The sequence below is a fragment of the Heloderma suspectum genome, chromosome 1, assembly GCF_057233095.1.
Source record: "Heloderma suspectum isolate Gila_16-S chromosome 1, 16-S_ref, whole genome shotgun sequence".
Classification (NCBI taxonomy): Eukaryota; Metazoa; Chordata; class Lepidosauria; order Squamata; family Helodermatidae; genus Heloderma; species Heloderma suspectum.
In genome coordinates this window covers 347,051,289-347,075,976 of record NC_139458.1, presented here as the reverse complement: position 1 = coordinate 347,075,976, position 24,688 = coordinate 347,051,289, and the positions used below count along the sequence as shown (strand labels likewise).

At 42.3% G+C, this 24,688-nt stretch overlaps 1 protein-coding gene across 1 annotated transcript in view; it reads left to right on the top strand.

Moving 5' to 3' along the window:
* Positions 1–19,760, top strand: part of LOC146359636 (uncharacterized) — a 30,209-nt gene extending 10,449 nt beyond the window's left edge. The window contains exon 2 of the transcript XR_014786732.1: positions 19,453–19,760. The gene's annotated coding sequence lies outside the window, so the exon portion shown is untranslated. The remainder of the gene's footprint in view (positions 1–19,452) is intronic.
* Positions 19,761–24,688: the final 4,928 nt, after the last annotated feature.

Here is a 24,688-nt window from a genome sequence, read left to right as displayed (position 1 = left end):
CAGCGCACTTACCTGGTGCCGTTTGCGCTGCTTTGCAAATGGCGGCCGCATCTGCAGCCGCCATTTGCTTCCCCAATTTTGCTGTGGTAGGCTACGTAAATACTTACGTAGCCTATCACAGCTAACGCAGGGATGCCATTTGTGTCCCTCCGGAGGCCGTGATAGGCTACGTAAATATTTACGTAGCCTATCACAGCAAAAAAAAGGGAATGCAAATGGTGGCTGCCGTAGCCACCGCCATTTGCGCCCCTGCTTTTTTGCCGTTATAGGCTATGTAAATATTTACGTAGCCTATCATGGCAAAAAAAAATGCAAATGGCGGCCGCGAATGCACCCGGCCAGCAGCTCTGCGGAGTTGCCACGGAGTGGAGCCAGCTGGGTTAGGATTTCGGGGGGAGGTGCGGAGCGCCTCCCCCCCCACCATGAATCACCCATTCGAAAAGGTAAGTGACTTTCACACATCCCTAGATCCAGTTGAGCCTTCCCCCTGTTGAACATAAGGTTTTGGTGATAAGGCCATTGGAACATGTCAGTATGTGCAGAACCGCTCCTGAATGATTGTCTCTATCCTTGCCAGTGGTATAGCAGAGGGTGTAATAATAACTATCATCTCACCAAGAATCCCCTCCCACACACACACACACACACCCTGTATGTTATCTCCGGTTCAATATACACAGGGGGAAATTGTTTACCGAAAGGGTGTCTTTCATTCGAGAGGAAGATATGCTCAAAAAACAAAGACCCAGAAATGGTGGAACACTGCAAAATATAAATAACCCATAAATAAAATGAATTAGCAGAAGTGCTAATTAAGGAAGATATTAGCAGAAGTGATATAACTGTAAGAGAAGGAACTGCATTGGATATTCTGAACTCACACTGGAGAAATCAATTTCCTTTGGGGGTAACATCTTGGCTTAAGCAAAATATGTTTCTTTGAAGCAATTATGTAACCTAGCATAGTAAACTATACACAATTTACATCAGTCTTTGGATTCATTCTGTTTGCAGGCTGTGAAATTGGAGGGCATTTTGGCAATTTTGCAGGTGGAGGGGCTGTGAAGTTCACTCCGCTTATTACATATGTTCCAGTTGTCCCTATTTTCTGAAGCCTGTTCCTGGTCAATTATTATCCATAACCCTAAATCATTCTTCCTTTTGACCTTTTGGGAATAATTATTTCACATTTTATTAGCATGATTTAATACAGTCATTCTTCGGGGCTCAACCCCTGCTTCTTGGGGATTCTAGAGGTTAAATCACAAAGGGCACAATCCTATGCATGTTTAGATAGAAAAAAAAGTCCTACAAATCCCAGCATTCCTCAGCTAGCATGGCTGGCTGGGGAATGCTGGGAGTTGTAGGACTTTTTTTCTGTCTAAACATGCATAGGATTGTGTCTTAGGTGGGGATAGATTAATCTTATCTCTGTTGTGTGCATTAACACAAAAGTGTTGTGTGCAATTTCCTATGCTAGTGAGGCTCATTCTCAGTTGTCAAATCCCCCAAGTCAAATCACTAAATCAAATCCTCAGCAATGTGTAATGGAGCGGGGGTGTTTGGGCAGTTTATCTTTCCTACAAGAATAGGGATGTTACCAGGGTGCTCCTATTTCCACCTGTGAAATGCTGCAGGGTGTAACTCTGCCTTCCCCAACCTGGCATTCTCCAGCTGCATTGGACAACAACTCCCATCATCCCCAGCCAGCATAATGGGAATCCAACGTATCTGGAAGGCAGCAGTGTGGGGAAGGCTGATAGCATTGGTAGATTGGCTGTGGTGGTACTGCTGGGAGTCTTTTTCTTCTTTTTTTAACCCATAACATAAGACACTAGATTTAGCATAGGGAAGCATTGCCCTCTCTCCAGTTTAATTTCATCAAGGTTCAGAAACCAGACCATTAACTATACTGGAGGATTATCCTCCATCCCTGAGCTGTCACCTGACAGCAGCCATCCCATCAGGATGTAGCACAGGAAGAGAAGTGAAGCTGGGCTACTCCATCAGCTCTGCTGAGGGAGCAGATTCTTTTGGCTCCTCTTCTCCCAGAGCTGTTTCCATCCCAGCTGGTCCTTATTTGTAACTTTAAGAACTGGTGCCTGAGTTTGTTTTCTTTTTTCCTTCCCATCCCCTTTTCCCTTTGCGCTGTGTCTTTTTGATTGTGATCTGTAAGCCTGTCAAGGAGCCTTTTTGGCTGAAGAAAGGGGTAAACATGCTGGAAAGAAAGAAAATGCAATCTGAGTATTAACAATACTGTGCAGTGCTGCTTTGGGATTCTAGTGTTGTTTTACTATTAGTAAGGATTTGTTGCACGCTGATAATTTTTTCTTTCCAACCACTTGCACAGTTGGCCATTGTTGCTATTTTTCTGTCTAATGGAAACATTGAACTGAATAGCAGAAAGGACTGTGCAAAAAGCATATGATCCTTTAAACATTCCCCCCCCCTTTTTTTACTTGTGTAGAACATCAGATTCTTCGGTGGTTTAAATTATAATGACTTTCTTAATTTAAGTGTTGCAAGAGCTGTGTTTTTAGAAGCTTCCTCTCTTGCCTAGTTCTTCCAGACGGAGGGGTCACTAATGGGAGAGAAATGAACTATGCAAGTATCAGGGCTGGCATAGTTTCCCCCTTGTTCCAGGGGCTTGTCAGAAGCACCGGAGAGGTGGGCTCCCAGCATGCCCACTGAATGCCCTTGGAACGTCCCCTTTTGTGTTCTCTGATGTTGCAGACCTTTCCACGGCCTCATGGAAGAAGCCTGTGAGGCCGGGGCAGGGCTGGCGTCAAAGATAGGCATGGTTGGGCACTTGCCCAGGCCCCTGCAGGGGCCGACTGACGATGGCTCCCTGGACTTGCTCCTCCTCTTCACCATTCCAACCTGCTTGTTCATCTGACTCGTTCTGGCCCAGGCAACTGTGGTGATGAGGAGGGGGAGCTGTAGATGCCAAATCCTACTTGCTGACTGGCTCTTTGCCTGTCAAGCGAGCAAGCAGTGACAATGATGAGAAAGAAGATGAGGAGCAAGAACAGCTGGTGACAATGGCCATGAGAAGGTAGATCCATGGAGTGAGGTGGGCCCATTGAAGGTGTCTTGCCCAAAGGCTCTCAAAAACCTGGAGCCGGCGCTGCATCAGATCTCCTTCTCCTAGGCTGGATCTCTCTAACTGCCCTCAGAGGGTGAGATATGAAAAATCCTATTGCCCCTGGGATGCCCTTCCAGGAACCACAGGATTGCAGCTTAAAGCTCAGAGACATTAAAAAGCCTGGATAGGAAAAATAAAAAAGATCTTCCCCTAGTACCACAGTGAAACCAGGGGCGATCTACAAGACAACAGAATGAGAAGCGCGTTGGAGTATTATCCAGATTGTCATGGAATCGGCTTTGGTCTTTCAGGGACACACAAAGCAAGAAAAGCTGAGTGTACTGTATCTTTAAAATCCAGTTTTCACCGGTCACACAGCACTCGAAAGGAACATACTTCTGTGTTTGGTGGGGGCAGTAGAACTGAATGTCACAAAACTGGCAGGGCCTGCTCAACCAATGAAAGAAGCTTGTTTCTCACCCCTGTCTAGGCTTCCCCCTGCTGCTATTATGAATGGAGAGTAACTAATTCACAATTCTGAAAGCAAGAAACAGTGCTAAAAAGGCAGGCTAGATACTTGCTCCCCATGAGAGCACCTCCCCTTCCCCAATGTGTGCACAGTTTTCCATGAAGAAGCTCAAATCCCTGATTCTCCAGGGCAGCAACTGAAGGCTTCCCATGAGAGCATCCCCCACACAAGGTGTGCTTTTCTGGGGAGGGTGTTGTACAGCCAGGGTGCCACCACTGAGAAAGCCCTTTACCCAGTAGCCACTTGCCACACCTTATACAGAGGATAAGAATGTTATTTTGGCTATCCTTCCTCCTTCCCCTCCTTTTTCTTATTGAAAATCTCTCTTTTATCAGTTTCTAGATAGAATATAGTAATTGAGAGGCTATCAGTCCCTAACACAGAAGAATATCATTACCTAGGTACAAACTACCACACAAATAGTGCCATGCATCCAAGACTGCTTTTGCCTTGTGTCCCTCAAATTTATTTTGAAATTGAGGGTGACTTTCCAAAGGAGTTTGTGATGTGGCATGATGTGCTATTGTTCAAAGAAGAAGAAAAAGTAAAGAATTCTCCATACTGAAACTCTTAGGTGAGTGTAAAGTAGCTCTTTGGATCTTGGTTCATATTGCCAGGGGCAAAGTGGAAGCACCAATAGAATATTGGAGCAAGTTGCAAAGATTATAAAGTGCTTTCTCCTCAGAGGAATGCTAAGAAGTTTTTTTTTTTTTTAATGACAGATAAAAGCAATGCAGCCTGGCTGGCTGTATGTTCAATATCCATGTCTTTGATCATTTGGACCACTGTACAATGTCCCTTGTACTTGAAGTAGTATCTAATTAAAATGTTGTGGCTATTTCTCTGCAGCATAGGAGGCAGGACAAAGTAAGAATTGTTAATGTTTCCTTTAAAGTGGTTTCAGATTTAAATCTAGCAAGGCCATTTCCCATCTAAGATGTGGTGATTACTCCTCAAAAGTGACCTTCTAAGTCATCCGTTCCCAACCTAGTACTTTCCAGATGCTCTGGACTACAATTCCCAGCATTTCAGACCACTGGCTATGCTGGCTGGGGCTGATGCGAGTGGAAGTCCAAAACATCTAGAGGGCACCAGGTTGAGGAAATAAGTGAATTTAGGGAGAATTGTATGCTTACTTACATGTTGCGTAGTTTGCCATTTTTTATAAATACAATTTCAATGGGCAAAATTTGCATTATGAGACTTTGGAAGTTATACCAGATGCACCAATTTAACTGGCAAGATTAGAGTTCTGTAGCCCTGATACGTCTGAATTATTTAAAAATTACAGCACTGCTGAAACTTTGGAGCCCTATATTATATATTCTGACTATTATATTCACTTACCTGGGAGTAAGTTCCATTGAAATCAATGGTACTTACTTCTGAGAAGACATATACAGGGTTGCACTATACATTAGTTTTCTCTTGTCACAGATCTCACCTTCACAATGGGTTAACTTTGATGGTAGATAAACCATCATATGAATACAAGCTAAGTTCATATATACTTATATGAACTTAACTTGTATTCATATGATGGTGTACTCATACTTAGGGTACTCTTCCCAGAGTGTTTTTACTGAAGAATAACATATAACATTTCAAAACTGACAGACATGTGGCTTGTTGATGCATGGGTTTAAAATCTTGGATGATTCAGTAAAACTGGTGAGACGTTGCAAAAGCTGCCAGCTGTTTTGAAACAATATAAAAAGGTCTACCTGTGATACAGCACAAGTTTTGTGAATGGCTATTGCTATCTTCTTTAATTTTTGCAGTTTATTTTCTGATCAGACACATTTGCAACTAAGAAGTGGTGAGAGCCCTTTGGGATTGTGGCAAGGCAAACTTATAGAGAGAAAAGAAAATGGATTAGACACAAAGTGCTTGAACATATTTTCCAAATATATAATGTGCTATTAGTATTTTTTTTAAGTAAGTTATTCTAACAACAAGGGTGGGGGATCATTAAAAATATTCAACAGAATAGCACAAATAAAATAGACACAAACTCACTGGCACAGAGCTGCGTTTATAGTTGAATGTCTAGAAAGAGGGGTGGAAGAATTTAATTTTGGAATCTATCAAATTACACATTATTTTTAGCTTTTAATACCATCTGTTTTGACCCAAATGCAGTAAAAAAAATCTTCTTTTAACTTGGATGTACTGTGCAAAGTGCCATTAGGAATAGACGATATAAACTAAGATTGGCATAGGATTTCAGGCAGAAGAGACTGTAAGAGGGAGGGTAATTTTCTTTTTTCTGAGATTAGTGAAGTGCTATAAATGCTACAAATCTTTCTGAACAGAACCAAACAGCTGGTCTTTCAAGAATATTCCTAACTTTTTAATATATCATGTGCTTTGGCTATTGGGCAAAATGTAATAAAATAATGTAATAAAATAAATAAATCATGCAATAATTCTTTATCAGCAAAAAATATTTCACCAAGCACATTACCTGTCTACCAGGAATTAGAAGGATTTTAGATTCCCACCTGCCTTTAACATCAGATAATTAATGTGATATGCACAGTAGCATGTGCAAATTTGGTGAGAGTATTCACTCCTTCATCCATGTCATGGATGATGCTGTGGTTTTTGTTTTGTTTTTGTAGTTTATTTCTGTGGTGTCTGTTTAATTTTGGTACCATAGACGTCTGTGATATTCTAGTTGAAAACTACACATAAATAAGTTCTAGGAAGAAGAGAAAACAGACGGTACAGACAGGCAGGTGGATGACTTTCTACTCCTGGTGGTGGGCAAGTGTCTACTTCTAGAGGTAGCGCACAGGCTAGACTGTCCATGCTCTGCATGGGTATCTGTTCCTCAAGGAGGGCCACTGTGTGGCGTGGCAGGTGGTGACAGTGACAGTGTAAGATTTTCTAAAGGGGCTCACAGCAACGGCCGTATACAGGGACAATTAACATGTATTATTTTAATTTCTTAATTATCAACAATAATAATACACATATAAGAAGTTTACATAAATAACAGTTCCAAAGTTCTGTCTTCCAGACTGGGTCAACAACAAAAATATAAATGAAACTTCTCCCTGAAGCTTGATTTTTCTGCTGGCCAAAGCGGGAACACAGTCTCTTCTCATTTCACCTCAGCTTGACAGCAGTTTTCTCGAAGTGGATCAGAGTCCATTGCTGAATCTACACATAGCAGTTGTACCGTTATCATACCGTTATCATAACTATTGGTGCTCATTGTTGTCATGTGTGTCAATAGTTATGATAACAGTATGATAATGGTATAACTTCTATGTGTAGATTTAGCCCACACAGGAACAAACTTTACAGACAGCCCTGTCTCAAGGGTTCAAGGCCTTACAAAGAGGAGAAAGCAAGCTTCTTCCACACTACATTGAGGTAACTGCCCATAATGGTGGTCACTCCTTATCTCACTCTCTTACTGAGCATGTGCAGGAATATCCCCCCTCCAGAATTCTTAAAGGAAACTATACCAGTGGGTTAGGTTTTTGAGGGCCTATGGGCAAGGTACCCTCCCCTCAGCCATTGCCAGGAGGAAAGCTGTTGAATTGTCAAGGTTCATCCACATTCTGGTCCTTCCATCTCATCTTCCAAGTCAAACCTGCACATCTGCACGCTACCTGGGCTGTTTGAAAATGCTACCACTATGCCTCAACCCAGACACCCCTTCTTTGTGTAGCCTGCCCCCACAGCTGTTAGTGCTCATGCATACCCTGCTTACTTAGAACATTTAAAAATAAAATAAAATAAAATAATAACTCTTTAACCTTTGGCCATGTTGGCGGGAGCTGGTGGAAGTTATAATCCAGCACATCTGGAGGGCACCAGGTTGGGAAGGCTGTAGGCTTTAATGCCACCATTAACTTTATACTGTTTATCCGTTTTTTTGTGTGTTTTTTTAATGAAGATGTGTGTGCTTAGAGAAAACAGGCCTTGCTCCAAAGCCAAGGGAAACCAATGGAAAGTAAGATGCATTGTGTATTGTAGGAGCTGAATCTGAAACAGGTTCAGGCCATGGCAGAATTGCTAAATATAGTAACCACTTACTTTACTGAATGATGAGCCAACAGTTTTGCAAGATAATACCGTAATTCAGCTAGCTTCCTTTTTGCCATCCATAATTCTTGCCTGTAACACCCAAAATGTATCTCATTCATTATTTTCTGCCTCCTAGCTCTTGGCTCACTCTGTTTGTTCCACTTACAGCAATTACAATAAGAACTAAGTACATTTATATCCCAGGGATCACAGGCATACCCAGTTAAAAGAAGATGATATTGTTTTCCATTTGGTTTTTGCTGGGGGTAATGATGATGGTAAAGGCTGGGCTTCCGCCAAAGGACACTTCTACATATCTGGCCGCAAATAGATGACTTGGAGCCAAGCAATGTGGAGCCTTAACTAATTTCAGCATTCACTGAAGCTAAATTATTTATGACGCTCCCAATGTAGGCTCTGACTTCAATATATATAGATAGATAGATAGATTTCTGTGTGAAACCTAGTGCTCTAAGTGAGGTCCCAAACCAAAATAAAGGACTTATTCGGCATGCAGTGTCAATGAGCACAGTAGTTAAAAAAGCAGAATATATCACACACGGAGGCTTATGCCAAATGTGTGATATATTCAGAAAGGCCAGAATGGGGAATTTGCCATTTTCAAAGCTAGTAAATAATGTTCATTAATGACAAGAAAGCTTAAAATTTTCACACAAGCAGCTGAAACAACTTCAAAAGCATTTTCTAAAAATGCAGCCAGCCCTAGCACTACCAGTTAAAAGCACTGTGCAGATATCCCATCTTTTCTTCCTTAACAGGATTTTTTTTTTTTCTGGTAAGAAAAAAGATGGAAAACACGGGAGGGATTCAAATGGAAGATGATGTCATCTGAAACACACACGTGGCAAAATTCAATGAATGAAGCAGGGTGACCGCACAATAAAAGCCCCATCTGGAAGCACCCAAGGATGGCCGGCTCCACTGAAATTGTTTGCTAGTGGAATCTTGAGCATGAACTCTGTCAAAGTCAAAATACAGAGAAATAAAACAAAGATTCAGATTATTTCTCTTTGTTTTGGAAACATTGCAAAGGTAGGGCAGTGCTTCTCAAATGTCTGGAAGTGGGATGCACCTGTAAATGTAACCTTTTGGGACCACATGTAAACTAACTCTACTGTTCGTGTCCTCTGCTCCCCCCTCCAACAGAAAACACAAGACGATCATATCAGTTGCTAACACTGAATATAATACTTTAGTGTTAATTGTTAAGGTTAATTTAGGTATACGTAGGGAGTACACAGCTGAATAGAATTGAAACATGACTTACACAGCAGCCTCTCCCAATCTCGAGGCCTCCAGATATTTTGGCTGGGAATGATGGGAACATTCCAACATATCTGGAGCCCACCAGGTTGGGGGAGGCTGTCTTATATGGAGGAAGGGAGCCATCCTGTCTCTTGAAGAGGCCACACAAAAGCAACGGTGTGCTCGCAGCCTAGTGAAAGAAAGAAAAAAGCCAGTGGAAGTGGAGGGGGAGGCTCTCATTGTGCGATCCACCAGAAACATGTTGGGATAGGACCCACCTGTGGGTTGACGCTCAGAGGTTTGAGAAGCACTGCAGTAGGCAGAGTAAGGAACAAACCAAACAGGTCTGTAGAAAAAACATTACAGAACAACAACACCCCCCCCCACACACACACACACTTCACTTATCGGATGGGTTGCCAAAAACAACAGCAGCAGAAACAGAGCTCAAGTCTGCTATGTGCACAGAGGGAGTCCAGTCACTGAATTCCCCTAAAGCAGGCTAGAGAACATTAGAACATAAGAAGAGCCATGCTGGATCAGACCAAGGGTCCATCTAGTCCAGCATTCTGTTCACACAGTGCCCAACCAGCTGTTGGCCAGGAACGCTCAAGCAGGGCATGAACTTGCAGCCCTCAAGACGTCATTGCACTTCAACTTCCATCAAACCCAGCTAGCATGGTCAATGGTCAGTGATGATGGATGTTGTGGTCCAAAAACATCTGGAGGGCCACAGGTTCTCCATTCCTAATTCTAGAATTAGTAGTTGAATTTGTAGATTCCTGCTTGGGCAAAAATAATAATAATTAAGGATACGTTAAAAATCCAAAGAATGTTGTGGGAAGCAAAGAAGAGTTTCAATACATGTTGAACTAGACATGACGTGGGAGATCCATAATATGAATCTTCCATGGTTGTTTTTTTTTTAAGTTAAAAACAACCAGACAGGGGGACCATTGTGATCAGGGTTGTGGTGTTAAGAGAGAAGTTTTAACCCAATGTTCAGCAAAAATCCTACCCATATTTACTCAGATGTAGTTGCACTATGTCCAATGGAGCTTATTCCCAAGTAGGATTTCAGCCTAGAATCATTGTCCATCTGAAATATATAGGTACCTGGCAGGACAAACAGCAGTTTGGGGAGGATGCAATTTAAATTGAAAAACCAATACGGGGAAAGAGTTAAACCCCACCCACCCAGTACCATCCCCCCAGTCTCTCTCTCTCTCTCTCTCTCTCTCACACACACACACACACACGTATTCCAGTGTCTGCTTTTAACTGTTATTTTTTAAAAGGAAGGAGATCCTGATCTCAGATCTCCCTCATCTCATGTAGTCCCATCTTAAGGCTTCTCTATGTTGCTGCTGAGTTTGGCTGAGACACAAGATCCAAAGGAACAAGAAGAGCTTTGCTAGGACTAGCAAAATGGTTCAGCAGGCAAGGGGGATATGCATGCTCCTATTCAGATGTACTAGCTATTTCTAATCTCTTATGAAACACTGCTGTAAAATGGGCATTATTCCTTTTCTTTAATATATGCAAGGTGTTCTTGTGTGCAATGTTTTGTTTGGGCCACATATGCCTTATCTTTTATTTTAAAATGTGATTAAGGATCATCTTTTTAATATGTGCCTTGTGGTTTATCACACTATTACAAGCAAGTGTAAACAACTGCTGTAAAACAAATCCCACAGGAATGGTAACACAACTCTTCTGTTCATTATCTAAAAATCCCATTAAAAAGTACTCCAAACAAGCCAAAGGAGACCCACAAAGTATGAAGGATTGCCTTGGGGAGGAGAAGAACCTGTTCTTCTCCTGGCATCTAATGGTGAAGTCAAGAGATAAAAGATTCACATGGCAGCTCAAATAATTTTGCCTGGATGTTAGGAAGAGTTATTAAACTATAAATAAGCTTGAGCACTGGAACAGGTTGGCCAAAAGCAGGAATGGGTAAGGTGAACTGCCAGACTGACTTCTGCCATAGCTGCTTGATAAATCCACTGTACCTACTAGGAAGCTCCAGTGCATTCCTTGTCCGTGTTCTCTTTCTGTCCACATTCTTTTTCAGTAAGCTGTTATTTAGCCCTCTGTGAGATTGTCTCAGAGTCTCTCCACCCTGAATTCCCTGGCCTATATTTCCATGACAACGGAAGGAAAAATGAATGGAGTACCAGATTTTTTTAAAGGAACCAGTTTTGCTGTGCTTTGGTCCATGCAGGGCTCCACGAGCAGGTTCTCTGCACCAGTAAAAATTGCTTCACAGAACATACTTCCTGGTGGGGTTTGGAGTGAATGTCATCGGACTGGCAGGGGCTGCTCAACCAATAAGATAGGCTTCCCCCCTTTCTCCTTTCCCCTGAAAGTCCAGATGCACCTGCATTTCAGGAGCAAGCCCCATTGACCACAATGGGAGTTACTTCTGAGCACTGAGTAGGCACACATATACTTGTGCTTGGAAAGGGGGGAGGAGAACAGAAAGACAGGAAACCAGCCCCCATTTTAACCCACAGGATCTCTATAACAAAGGGTCAAAGTAGTTACTTCTTAAGGCAATAAACCAAACAAAGGAGAATTGGAGCCTCAAGATTGTGTTTTACCACACTTAGGGAATTTGGCTTTAAACTGTGCCATGTCAATTGAGGGATCTCTGTAAGTTCTGATATGGGCATTCAGAGGGCAAGTCTCGTTGACCACAAGGGGAGCTACTTCTGAGGAGACAGTAATGGGTTTGTTCTGGGAAAGAGAGCAGTAAACACAAAGATGGAAACCAGCCCCCATTTGATTCCTGCAGGATCTCTGTTAAACCAAACAAAGGAGAATCGGAGCCTTGAGATCGTGCTTTAACACACTTTGGGAATTGGACTTTAAATTGTGCCACATTAATTGAGGGGGCTATCTGTAAGTTCTGATGTGGGTATTCAGAGGACAAACCTCATTCAGCACAATGGGAGTTACTTCTGGGAAGACACTAATTGGTTTGTGTAGGGATGGGAAACACACAGGAAACACCCCTTGACCGGGGTCACGATAAAAGGCACACCCCTGGGCAGGGCTAGCATAGCAAAGGTAAATGTGGGGGTTGGGGAACACAGCAACTATACCAAGGAGAACCCAACTTAAGGAAAAGAATCGGACTTTAAGCAGTCTCAGGAAATCCGGTTTTTCCCTGATAAGCTCCTGGGTGGCTGCTGGATGGCCACGACATCATGTATCCCTAACGACCTCAACTCGTAGCTGGCTCAGAGTAAATTGCTGGTGGAAACACCCTCCGGGATTGCAAAAGTGTTTGCATTCAAATATAGAGCAAAAGGGCAAAAGTTTGGGATGGAAGCATTCAGAATCCATTCATCTGCTTCTGAACCATCAATCCCTATCAGCTTGTACAACCCCAGCTTTCTGGTGCAGTTATTTTGTATTAGAGTCTTTATGTTACAGATATTCTTGAGCATGATTTTGAGCCAGAGGGAGAAAAAAATATTTGTGTGATGCCAAACTATCTGCCACCACGTGTTCAGTGTCAGGTGAGTACAGATGTACACATATAAGGACTCCCTCCATGGGGACAGAAATACTAATTGACCAGGGTTCCTGTCCCTGTAGAGATAACCCTACACAGTACATCCCTTGGGGTGAAAAACTGCTGTCTGTCAGAGTTGGACCACTAATGCCTTCTCTGATCAAGTAGATGAAGTGTCAGGGTCTTTCACATGGACCACTATAAAAAAAAGTTAAAAATAACACTGCTAGCTATTTAAATAAATGATGTGCTCTCTGTTCGGGATGAAAAAGTGTGTACAGCAATAACAAAACCCAAGATATCCCAAATTGTTTTCCCTGTAGGAATCTGGCTAATGTAACAGTGAAAAAATCTTCCAGTATTAAAATGTACATTTATGCTTTAGAATAAATCCAGGATAAATCTGTGTCACATTAGAATGTCCTTAGTGATAAGATTACCTTTCCAAAGCTTAACTAATACAGCATGCAGTGCCTAGATATTCACCACACTATGTCATGGAGGTCAGTCATAAAATGTTCACTAGAGACTCTGTTTGTACAGGGACCACCCTGTTCTGTACACATCTGTGCTATCAGTGCTGACTGTCATCAGGCCAAATTAGGTGTTTGAACTTGCATAAAACTCCTTGGTCATAGACATCGTAACCACACATCTATCTGGCTAGTTACATGTAAGAGTGTAGTATACAGTTATTTGCCTTGCACAAACACACACGACTATAAATTCAACTCACTTTTTTTTCCTACTACAAACTACAGTGCAGGGAAAGGGGTTACAATGTGTTTTTCTCTAGTTAGTGTCTGGGAATTTAACAATTAGCTTCAGTCAGAAGAGATCAAAAACTAAACCTGGAAGATAAATTGAGTGATTTTTCTCCTTGGAAAAACTTAACATTAGTACATTTGCAGTTATAGGGATCCATTATTTATCAGGAAACACTTAGGCTGGATCTACACTTACCGCCTTTTTTCTCTTCCAATGAGGTCTCACCACCCGCTTTTCATGCTACGCACTAGCCGCCTCGAATTGGAACCGGAATTTCCCACTTCCGTGCTCCCGCTTTCAATACCCTAATATCCCGGTATTTCCCCTTAATGTGCTCTGATTTTCCGCCTTTGCTACCATATCTGGTCATAGTCCCCTCCCCCGCCTGTCCATATACGGCAGTGTTTGTATTTCCCTCCTGTCCAATCACAGCTCTCGACGGCCCCATGTCTTCTTCCGGCTACTGATCACATAGCTTCCTCAGCAGCCCCCATTTCCTCAGCAACAAGCAAAGGGCTGGATGTGTGTGTGGTTGTCTGATCTCGGAAGCTAAGAGGGGTCGGCCCCAGTCAGTAGTTGGATGGGCGACCGCCTGGGAATCAAGCTTCCTGCACTGAGCAGGGGGTTATTCTATCCCCTCAAATGAGATTAAGTTTTACCCCTTCCTATCCCCTGCTCTGGATGTTTTTTTTTTTTGATTAAGGCATTATCCTCGCAGAATCAGGGCTTCTCCGCAATGTTTTTTTTTCTAATTCAGGCATGATCTTCGAAGATTCGAAGTTGTGACGCTTATATATAACTTTCTTGCAAAGCTGATACCAATACTCTAAATAAATAATGAAATGAATATATTGTTCTTCAATACTTATGATGACCCAGGGCCAATCTACATGGCTGATTTCATGCGGTGGTAGAGTGCATTGGGGTCGTTTGCAACAGGTGACACCGTCACCAATCTGCCACCATCCTGCAGCATTCATCCCCCAAAATGTGCATTTTTGGAAAATCTTTTTACTTGTTTTTCTTAAATGTGGCTCTGGAGAGGTTCTGCAGCAGTGTGCTCCATCCCACCACATGAAATGAAATGACTGGGTGTGCCTCTGTGACCTGCAAGTGACATGGTCAAGGGTTGGGGCCACCCCTTCCCCACCCCCCATTCCCTCTTTTTCCTCATTTGCAGTGGGGCTGCTTTCAAAATAAATAGCCTTCTTTTCCCATTCATAATGGCAGTAGCACTGTTTCATTTACAATAGTGGAGTAGCCAGTTTATATGTAGTGCACAATAAAGAATACACAGATCTGAAGGGGAAAGGGCAGCCAGTAGCAGGAGCTTGCAGCCGCCATATTTCACAGTTGCGTTACTGCAACACACCTACAACTTTGCAGTGGCATGATACACCTACAACTAAGGAATACCCAGAAGGGAAGGAGAGAGGGTGGCCAGCCTCAGTATTTCGCAGTTGTGATACACCTGCAACTTCATAGTAATTATACATCTACAAGTTCACAGTTGCGCAATACACCTTCAGCTAAGGAGTACCCAGAAGGGAAGAAGAAAGGGTAGCCAGTACAGCAAGGGAGCATGGACAGGGCTGGGAACACGCCTCCCCAATCACGGAATCGCTCTGGGTCACCCCTTCATAGTAACGCGGCAGTTTGCTTTTTCCATTCACAGATCGCAGCCTCTGATTCATTCATGTCTCCCCTTCAGAATAGTCCCCTGTGTGTGTGACTTTCCTGTGTGTTTGTGGGGAGGAGGAGGAGGAGGCTTACTTCAGCTTGGGGAAGTGGAGGCAGCAGCAGTAGCCACTGCTGCTGACTCCAGAGTGCTAGCAGAGGGGGGCCATTCCGGCCCGTGCAGGACGTAGGCACTTCCTGTCTGCCTACCCGTGGGTCATCCCCAGGTTTCAATATTGCTGGTTCACAGTCAGTGGATGCGAGGGGGAGAGGCATCGCGTGAACTATTCAACATTACTAATCTCTTCCATTAAACTTCCCTGACCAGTGGAGCATGGTGGGTGCAGAAGCAAGCCTCTCTCACTGGCTGAGCAGCATCTATAGGGCTGATGACATTCACTTCTACTAGCAAGACTCTGCCTGTCCAACCGCAAAGTAAGGCAGATTAAAGTGCAGTTTGACCTGTGAAAAATAGGTTTTAAGGTTGTGTTTTACTCCACATTTTTTGCTTCACGTGCCCGGGATGGAACAAAAATGATTTCATGAAAAACCAGACAATGCCAGAAGTGCTTCTTATTCCGTTTCCATGTATGTCCCCCCCAGTAAAATGTACATACAGTACAACGTAGTACAACACTGTCATACTAGCACGGCTACTAGGTAGTAATGCTGGGTCATCGGCATTTCGGTACGCTCGCACATCACAGCAGCTCAGCTGTTTACATTATGTACAACTTACACGTTTTTAAAAATGTAAGATCATATAGGATTGTGGTAAGATTCACAAACACATGGAGAATAGCATGAGAAAACATGCTTTAGGGGTTTTTCCCCATTTTCCCCTTTAGGGGTTTTTCCCCATTTTCCCCTTTAGGGGGTTTTCCCCATAGGAACTGCTATACAGATGCTCAGTAATTAAGTTGTTCTCAGTCTCCTACATATGCTGTAAGGTAGGCTAGGGCTGTGCAATTGCCTGCCAAGCTCTGAAGGCTTCATGACACTCCCAAGGAAGAGGCCAGATGCTGACGGACTGTTCTGAAGTTCCTATTTCAGCCTATACACATTTTTCAAATAGTTCCAACTACGGATTTAGGTCTCCAGCATTCATTTATGTACAGCACATGCAATATAAACCATGAACCAAATTAGACATTTTAGATCTTTCTTCTCTTGGAGGTAAAATATAGAATCAAATGTTTATCCCAAAAATCCCCCACCCACCCCTTTTTTAAAGGAAAAATGAAACCACACGTGTAGCAAAAGCAAAACAACCCTTCAGTTCTTCTGGAGCATCCAAAAGTGTTGATGAGCAGTTTAGAGGGATTTTTATGTTCAGTAAGGCATTTGAGCATAGCAAATAAAATAAACATAACTTTTAATAACTGCTTCAGGATGGGACTAGAAACAGGCAGCGTTCATTATCTCACCTCACATGGAGTGCTCAGCACTTGCTCTGTATCTCAATACCTTATTTATTGGTGCACTATCCAGATAACTTTTCCTGACAGGCAGTATAGAAATGCTGTAAAGGCAGAAAGGATTGAAGTGATGGCTCCATATAAATCATATACCAATTTTGTTATGTTCTGGTATTTAATTAAGGCCTGAGCTCTCTTTTAATTAAGGCTAGAGCAAGCCTACTCAAAAACTCTTCTATAACCTACATAGCCAGAAAGGATATTGTTCCAATATGTGGCAGCTTGTATTCTTCTCGCCAATGCTTCTTTGCTTCAGTTATCCTGCGTTTGGAAGAATGGGCTCACCCCTGGATGCGAATGTTCATTCTCTCTCCAGCACATGGGATTGCTTCAAGACAGTATGTGAGTGGAGAATTCCTGCACCTTTCCATTTCGTTGAATGTGTGGACTGGCTTTCTCCAAGCGGCAGCTTTGGCTCCCATGACAATACGGATTTCATGCTCTGAATTTCAAGTGGGAGAGATCAAAATGTCCCATTTTCAGGCTTCTCGAGGAATCAAGATGTCTTCGAACTATCTATACCACATGTCAGTTTTCTGTCTGTTGTGGAAGTACACTAGCAATGCTGATATTCCCATACGTATATGGATGTGTATGAATATGGGACCTGCAGTAAGAAGTTGCGGTGTGGAGTGCTCCTGTTCAGGATGCCAGACACCCCACTCCATTCCTCCACCCCTCCCAAGTTTTCCTTTTCCCCACAACAGTCAGCCAACATTCTGTGTCCACTGATCATGTTCAGTCCTCACTGGGCTGTTTTGGGGAGCTCCCCCCCAAAGATTGATTGCACTTCTGCAAAACTAAGAGTTCCCCCAAGACTGTTGATGCCTCCCTCTTGTGCATGGATGTGCCTTTTTGGTTACATAAGAACTGGCACTTGGAGAACTGAGATCGATATTAGTATCAATCAAGTTCCCTTAATTATCATTTATATTAGCACATATGACAATTATGGTCACTGAAATAAAACGTATAATTCAAGTCACTGTTTTTGTGGTTAGAACATATATTGCTGCGCTGTCTGTAGGCGCCACTCTGCCCACAGACACTTCTCTTGGCACCTACCAGGCTCCCTGTCCCTCCTGATTTTTATTTTATTTATTAAGATTTTTGTAATTGACAAAAATAACGGGGGGCTGGCATGCTGCAAAATGAAGTCTTGCCCTACAGCATCATCTCTATTTGGGTTAAAAGAGAGAGGTTTGGGGAGAGTTCATATGTCACAGTAAGCCACCCTGAGAATAAGCTGCAGTGGGTGGGTGACTTCTCTGCTACTCCCAACAGACGATTGCCAGCTCAGTGGTTTGCCATGGCGTGTTTCTCCCTCAGTCCCTCTCATTCTTCCCAGCCACTGCTGGCACTTATCCATTCCCAGGGGCCTTTGTGGCAGAAATCCTCATTTCCTTGTTCCCTTCATCAGCACCTTTTCTGCAATTGGTCGGCTGAGGTTGCTGGCTCACAAGGGAAACTCCCCCTCCCCTCCCGCATCTTGTTAATGTCCTTCTCACTTTCATCCTCCACTTTGGTGTTTCCTGAGCAAAACGTCCTCCCCCTTGCATCAGATTGCAAAAAAGGAAATAATTTTCTGAATCATTATGAATGTGGGAATGCTTTCACAATTTTATAATTATTATTGTTATTGTTATTGTTATTTTTCTGGGTCTTGCACAAGACTGCAAGGCTGCCTGTCCGCTATTCAGCAAAGCATACCGATATTGCCCTCTTGTCAGTTTCATCCTCCACTTCAGCATTGCTAGCAAGGGAAAACACCACTTTTTGAAAGGCTGTTTCATGTTCTAGTGAAGTAATAACACCCGCCCCTAAAGCTCTTCTGTCCTGCAGCCACCAGCCACAACCACGTCATGCTTGTCGCTTCCCTCCCCTGTCTCCATTGCTAGCTGTCAGATGTATTGAGGGTTACAGAGCAGTGAGAAGGATCGCTAAACATACACACATGTCATTACAAAGCAGTAAAACTAAGGGGGAAATCGTGCAAATGTTGTGGCAAAGCAGTAAAACAGAGGAGGAAATTGTACAAATTTTCTAGCAGTAGACATTCATTCCTGCGCACTTGTACAGGACTAAAAAAAAATTGCAAATGCATTCAAGGTTGAGAGAAGTTTTCCCTGTGCTTGCCAGGAGGCTCTCTAGCCATTCCTGACAACCTGTAATAAAATTTCCCTGCTGGGTTTGGATATCACAAAAATCCACCCTGAGAACAAGCCACCATAAACAACCCTACTACAACCCATGGGTTCTCAGGGTGGCTTGTTTACGAAAAAGAACCTACAATGGAAAAATTGCTCTGGTTTCAGATATCATGCTAAGCTACCCTGGATAACAACACAGCGTAGCTTAGTGTGACATGCATACCAGGTCTTTGTGCTGGGAGCTCAAACCCCACCTCTGCTTAGTCCTTAGGTTCTTGGGCAAGTTATGTTTCTTTTATTTTCACCAGTTTGCCTTCTGGGAAATGCGTGTTTTGTGACTGGACATGCCTACCATGGCAGCCATTTTATGAATGAGTAACCCCCCATGGCAGCCATTTTGTGAGAGTGCACACAACACTCCCTCAAAATTCCAAATGTGCCATCAGCCCAAAAAGTTTTGGGACCCTGATATTTTGGGATTTCCACTTTTCACCTTACCAAGTAAGAATACTGACCTTGAGAGACTGAGCACCAGCAATTGAGGGTGCAATCCTATGTGTGCTTCCTCAAATGAAAGCTGAATTATATTCAGAAGGATTACTGAAGTGTGCATAGGACTAAAAATTAGTGTCTCGACAATCTGTGAGACCTACAGTGGAATCCTATGTATGGTTACTTAGACATAAGCCCCATTAAGCTCAAGAAAACATTCTCTCAGGTAAGTGGGTATAGGACTGCAGCTTGCATTTGACTGGCTGGTTAGTTCATCTCTATGGTATTATACCTGGATGTTTACCACCGTCTGTCAGACTGAATTGTCTTCAGAGTCACAAATTCTGAGGCCAAATAAAAGAACCTATAATTCTAAGAGGGAAGACCTGCCTGATATTGTTTTTTTTTTCTTTCTTTCTTTCTTTCTTTAATTTCTCCAGGAGAGGCAGAGGACCTTAGTAGCATTACCCATCTATAAAATGAACTAAAAAAATACTCTTGAGAATATGTTGTGTTAGAAAAAGAATCTTGCCATTAATTCAGATGAGAAGAAGACAAGACGAAGTTCTCTTTCTCATTCAGACTCCATCACTGCTCCAACTTACATCTATTATATGCATTGGAAATCATGTGAAATTCAAGAGCGTTGTTTGCTTGCCTGTTTAAATTCAGAAAAAAAACGTGTTTGGCAGACTAAAATGAAATTAAAATGTCTTGCCTAAATCTCTAACCTATGATGTGATCAGTCCTTCCTTGTCACCCTTCATTGGTGGCCTTCTATTTCGCATCTGAGACACAGGGTTGATTTTACATGCAAGCAGAGTACTTGTCATCTGTCAGTGTTTCTCTTGAAATTAGTGTACTTGTAGAATATGTCTGATATGGGCCCACAGCCATCAATGCAATGAAATATTTTCCCACTGTGCTACAGTTTTTAAGAATTACTGCTAACTTGTTTCCAAATTGCCCCAAATCTGATAAGGCTACAGTCCTGAACAGATTAATCTGCATAAGGATAGTATCTTATTCTACGTATATCTATGCAGAAGTAAGTTCTGTGGTCTTATCCTATGCATACGTATGTATTCAGAAGTCAGTTCCGCCAAGTTTAATAGGAACTACTCCCTAATTAAGTCTTGATAGGGTTCTAGCATATAATTGCAACCACACTTACTTCTGAATAAACATGCAGGAAATAGGGCTGTCTGTACATTTACCTTAGTGGATAGTTGTAAAAAGTGAACAGAATTCTTGGATCAAATACTAGCTTTGAATATGATCATATACTTCCTTTCTTTATTTAAAATTATTCGCTTTTTATTTTAAAATATTTTAGGCCGTATGAGAGCAGCAAAAAGACAATAAATCATTCACTTCTGGCAATCAACATACTCTTTTATTTTCAGGTAATCAAAGAGTCCTAAAAACCTGGGACACAAATTTTCTCACCCACTCCCTGCCTGCAGGGCCAACATAGGCCATGTCAAATCTATATAAGTAAAAAGGATGCTTCTATGTCGTTACACTTACATATCAAATCAGTTAATCCAATCATAACCTAACTTTCAGGATACATTCACCTTATACCATGGACAGGTTCTGTCCCAAAATTCTGTGTCTGGGGGCAAGGGGAGATTTCAAATAGATTTTTCCCTCTTGTGAAATCATACACAAACCAGCTAGTAAGTTTTAAGTCAATCCTGGCAAGTGGGATATGGAAATTTGGTCAATCCAATTACATAATTTAGCTATTTTAGCTTTGTTTATTAATTAAAGAGTGCACATAATTAAATATGTTGTATATACATACATGTAATTACATGTATAGTACACACAAAAGGAAATATTGATTGTGTATTTAAGCTTAAGTAATAACAGCACTAATTTTAATTAAAATATTAATTATTGACATGTTATAACAAATAAGATGAATCAGAATTAGTACAGTGGCATATCCAACACATAAGCATTTTTTCAGAAAAGCCCCACATTTTTGTGGACTAACACATAGTTATTATTTTCAGATACTGAGGCATGTGGTATTGCACATGTGTGCATATATGCAGTCTATTTAAATCATGTTTCTATTTGAGCAGAGTATGGCTTATTTATGAAACAAGATGATATGGCCATAGTTCATCAAACATTAAAATCACCTGGACAATTGTATGATGTGAACAATTGTGCAATTGTAATGTTTAGAACTTTGACATAATACACATGTGGACATGCACATACTGCACAGGTTCACAGAACTGAAATGGAAATGTATTGTTCAGAGGCAACATTCGTTTTTAATCCTACAAACATCTGTGCCGAACAAGCTAGTTTCAAGTTATCAGACTTAGATGCTGGAGCTTTCTCCCTTACAAGAGCAGAGCACGGTGCATGGAAGGTTCGCCTTTATACCAGCAGCGCTTTTGACATGTTTTTGTGCAATCACAAGAGAGCTGCTCACAGCGAATCTGACCCCAACCACAGCTTCTTGGGTAGGAAGGGTGGGCCTTGAAAGCAGTGTCTGGACCTAGACATGGCCACCCTGGCAGACTGCCTTCCTGACATGCTGCTCAAGAGCAGTTCGTGCTGGCTGAATTCTTTCCGCAGAGTTCCTCTTTGCAAACAGCTTCTTTCTGGCCTTGTCCAAATCCGTACAGGTGCTTGTTCAGTCATAGAACACTATGATGATTGACGAACCTCTCTCTGGTATGCATAGTTTCTTCTGGAATGTTACATGGGGCACATGCCAATCTTAGCAGTGCATAACTAAAGTCTGGCAGAGCTTGCACCAGGCTGCTATCTTTCTATGCCCAGCAAATGATGCTGTTGCATCACATTCCGTAAGAGTACATGATTTCTCAGTCCCAAGGCAGGTGGATATTTCATGAGCAGCCAGGTAATGGAAGCTTTTCCAAATCCAAAAGCCAACCATAGTTAGTCATCCGTTGGAAGTGTTTATGCCACCATAACAGAGACAACACCACAATATCAGTGTCGATAGTACATATGAGCATGTTGTGATAACCATGTTCTCTGACATGTACTACATGCAGCCACACAGCTGTCTGCTTCTTCCTGGTTGTATAGAGAAAGTGAGTGAAGATCACATTGTGGTGGTGTGCCAAGTACCTGCTCCTCTTCTGTGACAAGTTCCTTGTCTGCCTCATCAAATGTCTTTGAGAGGAAGCTGAATAGCTCTCGCTTGTTGCTATCTACACAAGTGAAGTCCTTCCAGTTTCCTTTTACAGGTACAGCCTGTACAACATGTTGTCACACTCTGCTCACTTTGCTCTGACTGCACTTTCCAGAAAGTCTGCTATATAGAGGTACCACACCATATTTAGGCATGATACAGTTCACAGTTGACCTGAAACATATGGCAGAAACACTGTGTGGGCATAATCATTACATGTTTTGGTGTTATACCGATATGTGCCCCACTCGGTGGCTCTGAAGGGTCTTCTAAGCATTTAATTCTTGGCATAGTCTTCACTTGTCAGACAGTGGAAGAGGACGTACCTTTTTTCCGTGTTTGAGGAAATCACTGAAATTCCCATCCAGTGTCTTGCTGATAGTATACAGTCATGAAGAATCAAGTCTCAAGTCTTCTTTCCAGGACTCTATTATTATGGGGTGGGGTGGGGGGACATGCCATCAGTTAGTTCACAGTTGCACATATTGGTATATAACTTGGGGGAGAAACTAATTAATCATAGGGACAAATAATATTTTTGAGCAAAGATATTCTCAAGTTTAAAACAGCTATTTGATTCTTAACATGTACATTTCAAAACAGATGCAATCAAAATGTTCCTTTAGAAATGGTATGACTTCGAGAATTCATCCCTGCAGGACTTCACAGCCTTTGATCTTGATCTAGAGTCAGAGAAGCTAGGCCTTGAACATGTCTGTAAAGTTGCTGAGATTCTAGACATTTAAGTTAATGCAGAAAGTCTTTTTTATGAGCTCAACCTAATTCAGTCATTCCAGCCAGAGGTGCAGTGGGGCTTATTTTTCTCAAACAAGCCACTCTGAGAACCCATGATTTGTTGCTGGGTTGTTCAGGGTGGCTAACAAGCCACACCTCATGATTAACTACCCACTCCGTGTAAAATGTCCTGTGTTCAGACAACACACTAACCCATGGTTCAACGAACAACCCACGGTTCAACAACCCACACTCAATCACTGAGTGTGGGTTAGTGTGTTGTGTGAACAACAGTGCCCCCTCTCTCTAATGGGTTACTAGTTTATGGGATTATGGGAATGCTATGGATGTGATTTATTTTGATTTCACCAAAGTATTTCACAAAGTTCCCCATAATGTTTTGGTTAATAAACTGTTTAAATGCAGGCTTGTTGATAATACTACCAGGTGGATTCACAGCTGGTTGGAAAACCAAGCACAGACAATGCTTATGAATGGTTTCTCTTCTAACTGGAGGGAGGTTTCAAGCAGAATGGTGGAAGGCTCTGTCCTGGGCACAGAACTCTTCAACATTTTTATCAATGACATAGATGAAGGGGTGGAGGGAATCCTCATTAAATTTGCAGATGACAGAAAACTAGAACACCTCAGAAGACAGGAATAAAATGTAAAATGACCTTCAGAGAGTGGGAAACTAAGCTGAAACTAACAGAATGAAATTAAACTAAGAAATGCAAAACCCTACATTTAGGCTAAAACACACACAACAAAACCCCAATTGCACAGGTATAGGGTGGGGATACTTGGTTAAGCAGCAATACATGGAGAAATGTGTTGGGAAGCTACTTGGCACAGAGCAAAGGAGCCATTTCATGCCAGTATTTGGCATGATGTGACACTGTCACTGTCAAAGAGGTCTTGTCCCTGGTCACACATGCAGGAAGAGATTCAAAATAACATATTTATCTAACATCACTAAATTAAATGCCTCACCATTAGCTTAAGACATAGCAATCAGGAAATAAATCTGAATACACCCAGATACAGAGTTGTATACTGCCAGGGTGTTACCTGAAACTGGAGTTAAGTATTGTGGTGAGGCAGAGGTTTCACATCTTCAGGCACTGCAATCACTGAAAAGTGCCGGGTGTTTGGATTTCGGCCCATCCAATATCCCTTACTGAATCCACTGTCTAATGGTGCTCAAAGCCATTGCCCTCTTTGTTTGTTGTGTTTCAGTTGGACCCAGAACTGTTTTCTTTGATCACTCTGTCTAAACCTGATAAAAACCCTGGGCTTGAATTTCTCATTGTTCTGGGATCCCCACTGATTTCATTTTGCTGAAAGCGCTCCTTGGGTTCCTGGCCTCTCCTACATTGACAGGTTACGACACTCACTTTCCGGTTGCGTGACAAGCCCAGTTGTCCTGGTTGCAATCCATTGCAATCCACTGGCACTTCCATCTTTGCTAAAATCACTTTAAGCCATGGAACAATGGGGTTCTGTCACAACCTTGCTACCCATTGTCCCAGGCCACCTGGTTCTGGTTGCCCAAGTCCCTGATTTAGCTGAAGTGGTGGCTTATCAGCTATGTGTGATGACAGTGTTGCGCTATAATCACAGAGCTATCTGGTGGCTGTAAAATGAAAGTGTGTGTCCACCTGTGTAAAACAGCTGATCTTAATTCTGCAAAGAATCCAGAAGCAGAAAGCCCTGGTAAGGATGTGGGATTTCAGCCTCGCGTGATGAAC